This window comes from Drosophila tropicalis, unplaced genomic scaffold (assembly GCF_018151085.1).
Source record: "Drosophila tropicalis isolate 14030-0801.00 unplaced genomic scaffold, ASM1815108v1 contig_320, whole genome shotgun sequence".
Lineage (NCBI taxonomy): Eukaryota > Metazoa > Arthropoda > Insecta > Diptera > Drosophilidae > Drosophila > Drosophila tropicalis.
In genome coordinates, this window is record NW_027172777.1 from 20,445 (window position 1) to 33,540 (window position 13,096).

Here is a 13,096-nt window from a genome sequence, read left to right on the forward strand (position 1 = left end):
GTCATCTTAAATCAAGAAGTCGAAAAAGCAATATTCATTGGATATTTGATCTCAAGTCCGAATCAAAATTTTGTCCGAATTTTAAACTCAACAAAAGGAGTAAAAATTTTAAATTTAAAAAATGTAAAGTATGAATCATTGCAGAATTATGAAATAGTACAGAAAACTGATGACCAAAGAAGTCAATCAGTGATGCAAAAACTGAAGCCAAACTTCCCACCTATGTTCAAAAACGTACTTGAGGAGCTCTGCACCAAGTATACAGATATATTTGGTTTAGAAAACGAAACAGTTACAACAAATAATCTTTACAAACAAGAACTAAGATTGAATTATATACAGCCAGTATACATAAAAAATTACAGAATACCACATACTCATAAGGAAGAAATGACAAGACAAGTCGGTAAACTCATTAAAGACAAAATAGTTTTTTCAGTGTCCGAATATAATAGTATTTTACTTCTGGTGCCGAGAAAACGTTTACCAGGATCATAAAAGAAACGATGGCGATTGGTAATAGACCATCGTTAAATAAACAAAAAACTGTTGTCCGATAAATTCCCATTACCTAGAACAGACGATATTCTTGGTCAGCTAGGCAAATATGCTTAAAAACCTAATGGATATTTTTGACATATGCAGAAAACACAACTTAAAACTGCATCCAGAAAAGTGTTCATTCTTCATGCACGAAGTGACATTCTTAAGTCACAAATGTACTGACAAAGGAATATTGCCAGATGACACCAAATACATATGATGTCATTGAAAAATACCCAGTGCCAAATTATGCTGATAGTGTTATAAGATTCGTAGCTTTTTGCAATTACTATAAACGATTTATTATTAACAGAACATTTACGTCGGATAACACGACTATGTAAGAAAAACGTAGATTTTGTTTGGTCAGAAGAATGCCAAAAAGGATTTGAGTATCTGAAAAAAGCTTTAATAGAACCCACACCGCTGCAGTATCCAGATTTTAGCAAAGAATTTTGTATAATAACAGATGCTAGCAAATATGCATGTGGAGCAGCTTTGACTCAAACTTATGGTGATAAGCAGTTACCAGTAGCATACTACTGAACAAGAACTAGCTGAGATACACTGTGCTATTACACACTTCCGCTCATATATTTATTCTTTATGGTAAATCCGAGTTCAAAAATAACAAGAATGAGACTTGATCTAGAAGAATATGAGTTCACAGTAGAATATCTGAAGGGAAAAGATAATTTTATTGCGGATGCAAAAGCAAATGTCCTGAGATTCACTACCAGGCAGCAAAGTAGACAAAATAATCTCTGGCTGATGCTTCTAGGCCCAAAATACATGAAGTACTCTGCAATGATGAAGTACGAAAAGTAGCTACCTTGCGTATAACACAAATTTATGTTTCCACAAACATGGGAAAAAAGTTTGGAAGAAAAGATTGGAGATCTGTACACCAATGGAAATCTCGACTTGGGTCAGTTTTTTCAAAGGAAAAACGAGCCGGTATACTCGATATCAAACATGTCAAATTGGCACCGAGTGAAAAGATCTTTGAAACATGTTCAATAGAATCTTTTAAAAAAACGGGGAAAAAAAAATTTAAAAAAAAATAAGAAAAAAAAACCCAAACCACCCTTTTTTAATTATATAAATAAAATTTAAAATTTTTTTTTTAATAAAAAATTTTTTTTTTTTTTGTTTTTTTAAAAAAAAAAGTGAATATGTAGTGTAGTGAGTAATACAAGTTTTAACAATAGACAGGACAGGTGATAACATAGGTTAAATAAGTAGGAATAAGAGTACAGAGATTAGGAGAGAGAAAAATGCTGCCATACGAATCCTGCGGAACTGCCTTGCGGTATTGCGTCGCAGGGATAATGGCGGGCATCAGTTATGCCCCTCCAGCGTGACGTTCTCGCTCAAGGAGCCTCAGCTTGCTCATAGTCACTAATGCATAGTTGCACACTGCTGACCATGACCGTTTTGTTCTCATCATGTTTTTTGTCAAATTGGCGACTGTGGGTGTCTCTCCCATTTCCACCGCCAGATTCCGTCGCTCTTCCTGGAACCTTGGGCACTCGAATATGATGTGTTCCGGTGATTCCGCCACATCTTCTTGGCACCATGTGCAGCGTGACGTTCTCGCTCAAGGAGCCTCAGCTTGCTCATAGTCACTAATGCATAGTTGCACACTGCTGACCATGACCGTTTTGTTCTCATCATGTTTTTTGTCAAATTGGCGACTGTGGGTGTCTCTCCCATTTCCACCGCCAGATTCCGTCGCTCTTCCTGGAACCTTGGGCACTCGAATATGATGTGTTCCGGTGATTCCGCCACATCTTCTTGGCATTATGTGCATTCATTACTGGTTTCGTGTCCAAAGCGGTGCAGATATGTCCTATAACAGCCATGACCACTAAGGAACTGCGTAAGCTCATAGGTGACTTCGCCATGACGCCTATTTATCCAAGCATTTATATCGGGTATCAGCTTGTGGGTCCACCGACCTTTTGATGAGCCTGCCCATCGATGCTGCCATTCTGCCACGCTGGCTTCTTTCGCCATTTTGATGATTGTTCGACTGGTCGTGGGGGTCCATACTTGTCCCTGCCGTTGCTGGAAGATCATTTGAGCCTCTTTCGCCAGTATGTCAAGCGGTGTCATCACTGCAATGACTAGCGCCGCGTCATCGGAAATGGTCCGGAAGCCACACGCAAGCAAACACGCAGAGCGCCAAGACGGTATGTAGAGTCAAGTCCTCTTCTGTACGTTTTCCGCTGCATTGCTTCTGCCCATACCGGTGCACCATAGAGTATGGTCGATTTGACAACGTTCATAAGCAACATTCTCTGTGCTTGCCGTGGGCCCCTTGCATTCATCATTATGCGACTCAATGATCTACATGTTTCTGCTGCCTTTGTGTTGACATGTTGCAGGTGCTCCTTAAAAGAAAGTCTTGTGTCCAGTAAGACACCAAGGTATCTTATCGATCTGCTAGATTGTATAAGTACACGTTTCCAGTTCGATTTTGGCAACTTCCACCGTCTTTCGGCTGCTTACAAGAACAGCCTCTGTTTTGTGGTCCGCTAGTGTCAGCCCTGCATCAGAAAGCCACTGTTTTGCTGCGCCCATGGACACCACCGTTTTCTCCTCCGCCTCACGTAAATGTTTTGCGACGACCACTAGCGCTACATCGTCAGCAAATCCTACTATGTGGCATTCTGGGGGCAAATTTATGCGCAGTATGCCATCATACATGGCGTTCCACAGGAGCGGGCCAAGTACTGAGCCCTGCGGTACGCCTCCCCTGATTTCATAGGATCGTACTCCATTTCGGGTGTCGTAATTTAATACGCGATTCCGAAAGTAATCCTCTATGGTGAATATGAGGTTCTCCGGTACTTGGAATCTGCCAAGTGCATCAATTATTTTTGTCCAGTTGGCCGTATTAAAAGCGTTTTTAACGTCGAGTGTGGTTATAAGGCAGTATTTTTTCCCGCCACCTTTCCACCGTTGCCCTTCAATCGCCTTCTCCGCTATGTCGACTACTGTCGATAGTGCATCCAGCGTGGATTTGGCCTTTCTGAATCCAAATTGCATGGGCGAAAGGTCTCCAGCCTGTGAGATGGCTGCTTCCAGCCTTGTGCTGATGATTTTCTCTAGCATTTTCGCCGCAGCGTCAAGCATGCAGAGTGGTCGGTAGCCAGAAGGATCTTCAAGCGGCTTGTTCGGCTTCGGAATAAGCACCAGGTTCTGCTTTTTCCAAATTTCGGGAAACGTGCACTCTTTGAGACATTTGGAAAATACATCCGCAAATTTTTCCGGCTGCAAGCGGGCAGCTAGCTTAATTGCTTTGTTAGGAATTGCATCGGGGCCAGGGGCTTTGTTGTCTTGCAGGTGCCCTGCTGCCAATAGCACCTCCTCTGTACTTACCGGGCTGTATTCGCTTAACGTGGGACTGTCGTTCCTTGGCAATACCGTTGACGTACTTGGGAACAGCGTTTTAACGATATGCTCCATATGTTGTTCTAACGGTGCTGCTGGCTTTATCGCCTTAAGCTTTTTCATGGCTAGCTTGTATGCCATACCCCCAGATGTCAATTTCAGCCTCGTTGCACAGATCCAAAAAGCACTTACGCTTGCTATCTTTGATTAGCCTGTTGAGTAATCTGCGGCGATCAGCATATTCTTGCTGCAGGCTGGTGAAGTTTCCTTGTCCCCGGGCTCTCTGGTAACATCGCCTCGCCCTCAGGCATCTATTCCTGGCCTCAGCAATTCCAGCATTCCACCAGTAAACAGACCTTTTGTGCCTGCTATGGATCCTGCGTACAGCCATGCTGCTGTCGCATGCTGCAGTGATGGCGGCCATTAATTTCCTAGATAGATCATTAGCATCTCCTACCATGGTTGGAAAGCATAATGTCGATGCAAATGTTTCCGGATTAAGTGTGTCCACCCTGTACATTTTTGGTTTGTCCGGTGTAACTGCAGCTGTTGCTGGACTGTCGCCAATAGTGCACATGATTGCTGTATGGTCGCTGGCTGTATAATGGCTGCAAAGCTCCCACTTAGCTGTGTTAAAAATTTGCCTGCTGGTGAAGGTCACGTCGATGACAGAGCCGTAGCCCGCTCTGTTAAATGTGAACTCGCTGCCTGTGTTCAAGACTACCAGATCTGAGGTGGCGAATGCTTCGAGTACAGTGCGGCCCTTCGCGTTTGTTGAGCTGCTGCCCCATTCCTCAGACCAAGCATTAAAATCGCCGGCAACAACTACTTTGGTCTTTCCACGCACGTCTGCAGAAAGTTGATCGAGCACAGCCTCAAATTCACGTATGTTTAGGCTTGGTGCCAAATAACAACTGTAGAGCCATACATCATCTATTTTTGCCCGCACAAAACAGTTGTTTCGTTGCACAGACTGGATGAGCAGTGGGTTTTTGCCACAGGTCCAAATAGCCGCTTTGCCAGTTATATCCGCTGCCCACAGGCTGCTAGCCCCTACTCTGTATGGCTCACTAAGAATAGCGACATCTACATCCAATTCCCTCACCGTTTGCGCGAGCAAGCTTTGCGCAGCTGCACAATGATTAAGATTCAACTGCATGAACTTAACCATTATAGACAGGTTGGTTGCTCTCCTGTTTTGCCCAGGGGGGCACTCTTTGCTACCAGCAATATGGTTTCTGGGGTCGCGATCTATCGCTGCGCAGTTAAAACAATTTGGGGCTTCGTTGCATGTCGCTGACTTATGGCCTGTCTGTCCACACTTAAAACACCAGTTTGTCCGATCTATGCTGCTGTTGCATTTAGCGGCAACGTGTCCAAAGTTTAGGCACTTATAACACCTTTGTGTGGCTGTTCTCTGTTTAACTTGGCATTTAAACAGGCCAACGACAAAGTCCTTTATATTGCGCACTATTTTGTGGCAAGCAAACAATTGCCATCTGGGTTTCGTTGAATGTGGGTCTCAACGCCTTCACCATTATTTGGCTTGAGCCGGTGCCAGTTGCACTGGTTATAGCAGCAATAATATCTGCTTTTGTTACCAGGCAGTCCAGTTTGCGTAACTCGAGATGTGTCACATCAGTGACTGTGCGGATTTTGGCGCTTGTTCCCAGTACACTGCTCAGTTCTTCTTGTAGCTTGTTGCCTCCATCCTTAGCTTTTAACTCCAACAACAGGTCGCCATTCTGAGTCTTTCTGGCCCTTGCAACGCTATCTTTAACGCAGCTTAGCCGCCCATCTTCACGCCTGGTGACCATCCTGAGCATATCCGCATAAGAAGTCCCCTTATCCGCCTTAATTATTATGGCATCAGGCCTGCCTCTGCGCATAGTTGGCTTGCGCTTTGCGCCTACCATTTGCCATTCTGCGCCAGAGTCATCTTTTCCTGCAGATTCTTGCACTGGTGCTAACGCATTCTCTGTGATGTGATTCCTCGCTGTGTTTGGCCGAGTCGCGCCTCCTCTTAGTTTGGATGCATACGTCTGCCCGCTGCTACGTTGCTTTTTTGGCGGAGTATTCCTCTGCGCCACTGCATCTTCTCTTTGCCGCTTTGGGCTGTCAGCATGGCTAACTGTGGCTCCAACGTACTGAGCGTTGACGGTGCGGCAAAGTTTGCGTGGCCATCTCAACCTTACATGCTGCTTGGCTTTTGTCACCGAGTAGTTTGTGGCAGATGACAATCTGCAGCTCTATCATCGCTATATCCTGCATTGTGTTCTTTTACATGCCACCTGGGCTACATATTTTTTAGGTATTCTCCAACTGGCAGAGGAGGCTGCCAAGATCATCTAACTCCGGTATGCCCGATATCACAGTGGGACTTTTCGCCAGAGCCGCGCTGTTTTGGCTGTCAGGCACCTGCAACGGGCGCCCAGCTGGCGATGACACTGGTGACCGCCACATCCTGTTGGACTTTCCGAAAATTGCCTCTTCGCCTACTGGGTCACTAGCACAGTCCCAGTGCACAGTCCCAGCGTGCTTGATCCATAGACGCTGCAATTTTGTCCATTTATTTTGGCGTTGATATTTAGTAACCCGGCTTGGATTTAAATTATAACGGCCAAGCAAGAAAGACACTTGAGCGCCACCTGGCGGATGCAGCCCTGGGCACCGCCCAAAGCCTTTCTGCGTTATGCAACACTGGTCGCACAGCTGATCAGTGGCGCTTTACGGTGCAACTCTATTGTTTTTATTCGCTGCAACAAGTGGTAATGTGTCCAGGACAGAGAGGGCACTGCATAATGGAGAGGATTTTTACGCACCAATACAATGAAGGAGTCAGTGGTGGGCAGACAAAGACGCCAAATCCCCCCGGGGGCACCACCAAGATGAAAACTGGTTGAAACAGTCACAAGGCCTATACGCTAGTGGCCCTGGCTATGGCAAGTCGCCGCCACAAGAAAACTGCTTCGGGTGAGTAGTGTGGCACAGAGTCTCTCCCCTGGTTGATATAAACTTGGATTTCTAGGTACTGTCGCGATCAAACTACGGAGCACTTGGAAAACACAACCTGCACCTCGGAGTATGTGTGTGTGTGTCCTGCATACAGTTTATGTAGCGTTGCGTCTGTGTGTGTATGCATGAACTCTGTTGATGCCGTATGACGTAGTGAAAGCAAGCAGCGCTGCCGGCAGCGATTGAACCGATTTATATTGACTACTCTAATATTGACATTTTGGTTTTTTGTCTTCACCCCGTACATACATAATAAACCTGCAAACGCTGCTCCAGCCCGTAGTGGATTATGAGGTGGTTTTGGCTCTCGTGGTGGCCGTGGAGGTCGCGGTCGTGGTCGTGGACGTGGCGGTCGTGGACGTGGTGTCAGGAAGGACTCCAAGGAATGGGTCCCAGTTACCAAATTGGGCAGTTTGGTCTGTGATGCCAAGATCAAGTCCTTGGAGGAGATCTATCTTTACTCGTTGCCCATCAAAGAGTTTGAGATCATCGATTTCTTCTTGGGCTCATCTCTGCGCGATGAAGTTTTAAAGATCATGCCTGTGCAGAAGCAGACTCGTGCTGGTCAGCGTACCCGTTTCAAAGCTTTTGTAGCCAGTGGTGATAACAACGGACACATTGGATTGGGTGTTAAGTGCAGCAATGAAATTGCCACCGCCATTCGTGGTGCCATCTGTCTGTCTGTCTGTTGTGCCTGTGCGTCGTGGTTACTGGGGTAACAAGATCGGTAAACCCCATACCGTGCCCTGATTGACCATGGCTGGAATTGAGGATTGTTATACCTCGGCTCGTGGCTCCACCGGCACTTTGGGTAACTTTGCCAAGGCCACTTATGCGGCCATTGCCAAGACCTATGCCTATCTGACTCCTGATTTGTGGAAGGAAATGCCATTGGGCTCTACCCCATACCAGGCATACTCTGACTTCTTGTCTAAGCCCACAGCTCGTCTGCACGCCGATGCCTAAACGACAATAAGAGAGTTATTTTCTTGAATTGAATAAAAGAAACTGCTTTTAATAACTTGTGTTGTATTTATCCGATCGGATTAAAATTTTGGTATCTGAGTTTTTATATCCAATGCTATCATCGTAGAAAATTTCATGATAGCATTCAGCATTTCATTTCAATTTTTAGAAAATGTTTCTTCTAGATCAATATGATATAGTAGTCCGATCCTGATGATTTTCATACTTTATCTTACCAGGGTAATAAAAAGCCCAAAAATTTAATCGCGACAGCTCCTAAGACAGCTGCGTAAAACGCATACGCACCGACGGACGGACGGACAGACAGACATGGCTATATTATATACTATATTAACTCATCTTCTCATGCTAATCAAGAATATATTTACTTTTTGGGGTCGGAAACGTCTCCTTCTGTGCGTTACAAACAACTAACCAATTTTATAATACCCTCTACAAGGGTATATAAAGATAAAGAAGAAATATTGTCTACATACCATGATGATCCTATATAGGGTGGCCATACAGGCATTACAAAAACTTTGTAATTGTATTATTATTGTAAAAACATGACACGTCATGTGAAAGACTACATTAATAAATGTGAAAAATGAATAAAGTCTAAAACGACGAAGCACATAAAAACACCCTTTATTATTACCGAAACCCCCATGCATGCTTTTGAATGGGTAATAGTAGACACCACTGGTCCACTACCAAAATCTGAAGATGGTAATGAATACGCAGTCCCTCTAATATGTGACTTGAGGAAATGATTAGTAGCAATACCAGTTCCCAATAAAAGCGCTATAAGAATCTCAAAAGCTCAAATTCAATTATTTGAATCCAATATTATTCTGAAGTACGGTCCAATGAAGATAGTAAACGACTTGTGCAAATATTTAAAAACAGACAACATTACGTCTACTGCACACCACCACTAGACCTTAGGTACCGTTGATAGAAGTCATAGGACATTCAATGAGTACACTCGATCATATATATATGTAGATTATTATTATTTTGTGTACTGTTTAAACATAACTCCATCAGTAACACATAAATACTGTCTGTATTTTTATTAGCATAAATAGAATAGAACCTTTATATAGCATAGATGATTATGCTAAAGAAGTTAAGTTTAGATTAGAACTAGCATTTAGTAGAGGTAGAATAATGTTAGAAAAACGTAAGGAAAACCAGAAAAACTTTTATGACAATAAGTCAGCAGATTTTAAAATAGAAATAGGAGACAAAGTATTTGTTTCACCTGGTGTATGGTATACCCAAGTCGGCGAATCGACTTACTTCATTTAGATTAGTTTTGGCAGTATTTTTAATTTATATATATATTTTGATAGAACAATATCAAGATTAATTTAAAACAACAAATGTATTTTAAAAATTTGGAAAATTAGAAACGAGTTATTTTTGTTTGTGGTTCATTTCCTTTATCAAGATCGTTTTGGATGAGGGTACCGGCTTGAGTAGCGCTACTCTTAATGATTCTAAATTATTATTGACCATATTTTTAAAAGTATCTATTGAAATTGATTCAAAGATCTTTTCGCTCGGTGCCACTTTTAGTTGTCTGTTTTTCGATGCATCGGCTTGCCATTCAAGCCTTTGGAAAAACTGACCTAAGTCGAGAATTCCATTGGAGTTCAATTCTTGCTACAACTGCTTTGCCATGTTTTAATTAACATGTGGAATCTTTTATTCGCAAGGTCACTACTTTTCGTACCTCGTCATTTGTGATGACTTCGTATACGTTGGGACTAAAAGCTTTTTCAAGACTTTGCCTTGGCAGAGTCTGCGCAGAAATTATTTTGTCTACTTTGATGCCTGGTAGTGAATTTCAGGATTTTTTCGTTTATGTCAATTAGATCGGATATTGTTATTCACAAAATTATCTTTCCCTCTCAGATAATCTACAGCAAGGCCCGGCCCAAAGAGAGCGCTAAAAAAATGTAGTTGTATGTGTGCACTTGCTTGTGTGCGCATGTTGCTTTACACTGCACAAAATGAAAATTGACAAAATTTTGCCTCAAATCAAGAAAACGAGTAGAGCATATAATCTGATGCAAGAGAAAGATAGAAAAAACAAAGCAGCGATCAATTTCTTCTGTGTTTTCTCAACAAAGCGACATACATCTGCTTGCGTCAAAATGCTGAGGAAAACTAAATCCACCCTCATGCTCTTGAGTTTTTTGTGTGAGGACTTCGGCAGCCGTTCGGTTACACGCATACGAGGTGCCGAACGTGTTCGTCCCCCGAAGGATATGAGTGCCGGGCTCTGCTCTACAGCAGGCGTAGGCACAAAGAGAGCCAGCTCAAACTGTCAGTGTATGTGTGTGCTTTACACTGCGAAAAATGAAAAGTGGATAAAATATGGCTCAAACCAGCACAATCGATGATCTGCTGCAAGAAAATAAATAGAAAAACAACTCCCTAAATTATTTTTTTCATGTGAATTTATCCAACAACGCGACATAGATGCGCTCGCGTCGAAATGCTGCAACAGACTAACGCTGTTTTTACGCTCTCAAGTGTACTTCGTGTTGACTTCGGCATGCACACAGATGGTTAAACGATCATATGCCGAAGAAAAGTGACCGCACAGGCTATGGGTGGCTACCTCTGCTCTACAGTAAAATCATATTCTTCTAATTCGAGTCGCATGCGTGTTAATTTTGAACTTGGGTTTACCATAGAAAATAAATAGGTCAAAGGTCTGTGATCAGTTGTAACTGTAATGTGTTTGCCATATATATATGGTCGAAAATGCGTTATTGCCCAATTTATTGCTGCTAATTCTTGTTCTGTAGTACTCTTATTGCTTTTACCTTTAGTAAATCCTCGTTGTTCACGCCACCGGGTGAACAGCAGTGAGCGGCGAAGGGCAGTGGGGAGTGAGGAGTTTTTTTTTATCCTCGGCATCTACGGTCACACCAGGAGGGGTGACTTGATTTTTCCCATGGGCATCGCCATTTAATCTAATACGAGATTTTAACCCGAACACCCGTTCTTTTCTTGTGATTTGTCTTTTTATTCTTTCGATTGTAAAATTTTCCAACCCGCATCCATCTCGTGTGTGTCGGGACATATTGTAAAGTAATACCAATAAATATCAATTAGTTTAAAACGAAGTTGTCGCGCGTTTTAATTACTACTCACGCACCAGACCCTTCAAGACATTGGCACCCGCCAACCACTTGCGGCTTATTTGGATTCTTCCGCCCCTCTACGAACATTGGTCCTTCGAGCCGGATATCCTTCCGCTCCTCCAGCTTGCATCGGCGGAATTCCTGATAAGTACAAAATTTCATTATTCATCTCTTTTGCCCCTACATACTAATAAAAGTGTGAGGTTTTCCCGCTTTTCCATAGCGAATTACACATTTTTAACAAAACAAAAAAAATCAAAAATCAATCAAAGTGTTCACCGCGATTTCTTATGTGTTCGAATTATTTCCATGCCAAACTAGTTTCCTCACACGCGTATCTACTTAAATACATACATCTTCATCTGTTGATGTACGCGCATATGTACATATCCATATACATACATATAATTCCTTCGCACATTTACCACACACAAACAAAAATTTAAATTGCAATTCACGTATGCATCGCGAATTCTTGTGTGTCCGAATTGGTTCAATTGCAAAAATTAATCTCCTCACGCGCGTATCTACTTACATACATACATCGCCATCTGTTGATGTACGCGCATATGTACATATCCATATACACATAATTCATTCGCACATTAACCACAATACAAAAAACCCAAAAAAATTGTTAATAGCAATTAACGTATGCACCGCGATTTCTAGTGCGTTCGATTTGGTTGCGAAATTAATTTCCTCACGCGCGTATTTGAAAACCGGTGCACTTGCTTACATATGTATGTACATACATCATACATTGATGCATGCACATATGTACATATCCACAACACACAATCCATTTCGGTGTCGCGGATTGATTTAACAAAAAAAGGAGGGGAAAGGAACCCAACATCCAACTAAATGACAAATTACTTACGTTTTGTGTGTACTTACGCATGTATGTACATACATATATCAAAGCATCGGAGAGACATTGAGCTATCGAAGCTAGAGGAACGACGCTGATTCGACGCTCCGTTGTAATCCGGTTTTTTCGCTAGTCTACGGGACGTGTGTTATCTGCAAAGTAAAGCGGACAGTGTGAGACGGTGTTGGCTACGCAGGCCTACTCACGGTTATCCCGAATCGCCAGGCACCCGGTCGCGATTTCGTTTTAAAACCTGCTGGGGCTGCTGCGGTCATCCGTCCAGGGGGGTGAGGGGCGCAAATTGCTCTCCTCACAGCTCTCGCGCGTGTAGTAGTGGGGTGGTCGCACCCCTATCACCATCATCGACATCGATAACACCAAGTGAAGTGTCTCCTGGTTTGAGTCATCTCTTCTAATATTTACATACATACGTACATACACAAATATTTTTTGGTCTCTGTTTTTTCCTTTTTTCTTTTTCTCCCACCTTTTTTCCCAAGCTGGACAGCCGACTCGTGGTGCAGGTTCCAGCTGTGCACTGGTCAGGCCAACCCGGGCTTAAAATCCCCAACATTGGCACCCGCCAACTCAGCGAGACAAGCACTCTGTCTTGGAGGCGAAAGTACCAGGTTCAAATCCGCCCTGTGGAAAATTTTTTTTAATTAATATTTTTTATTTTTTTTTTTTTTTATTAATTTTTTTTTAAATTAATTTTTTTTTTAAATTAATTATTCAATTAATTTTTTAAATTTTCAATTAACTCGGACCGAAATTTGAACTGTGTGGAGCCGAGCAGGGAGCGGCATAACTCCCAAAAACTCCAGGGGAAATACCTGGCTTCAAGCATGGAGGGCTTGAGATCGGCTGGCTTGATGGCGGGGCCAAGTGGGCGGCGTCAGTCAATGGCGTTCGCCTCAGCACCGGCTCTATGGTCTGAGTCTGTTTGCGCCGACAGTTCATGCAGTCAGCTTGCGATAGAGGCTCTGTTCGGTCATGAGCGAGTAGCAGTAAATGAGTTGTTTGGCGCGACCGATACGCCAAAGAGGCTGCGTGAAGTTTCCCAGGGTCCTCCAGCAGGCGGTGCGATGCAACCAAAGAAATCTAAGTTGCAACAAGTAAGGGGCAAGAGCAC

The 13,096-nt window shown here is 43.0% G+C and overlaps 1 pseudogene; it reads left to right on the plus strand.

Annotated features, from left to right (window-relative positions):
* The first annotated feature begins 6,301 nt into the window (after positions 1-6,301).
* Positions 6,302-7,978, plus strand: LOC137572470 (small ribosomal subunit protein uS5-like; annotated as a pseudogene).
* Positions 7,979-13,096: the final 5,118 nt, after the last annotated feature.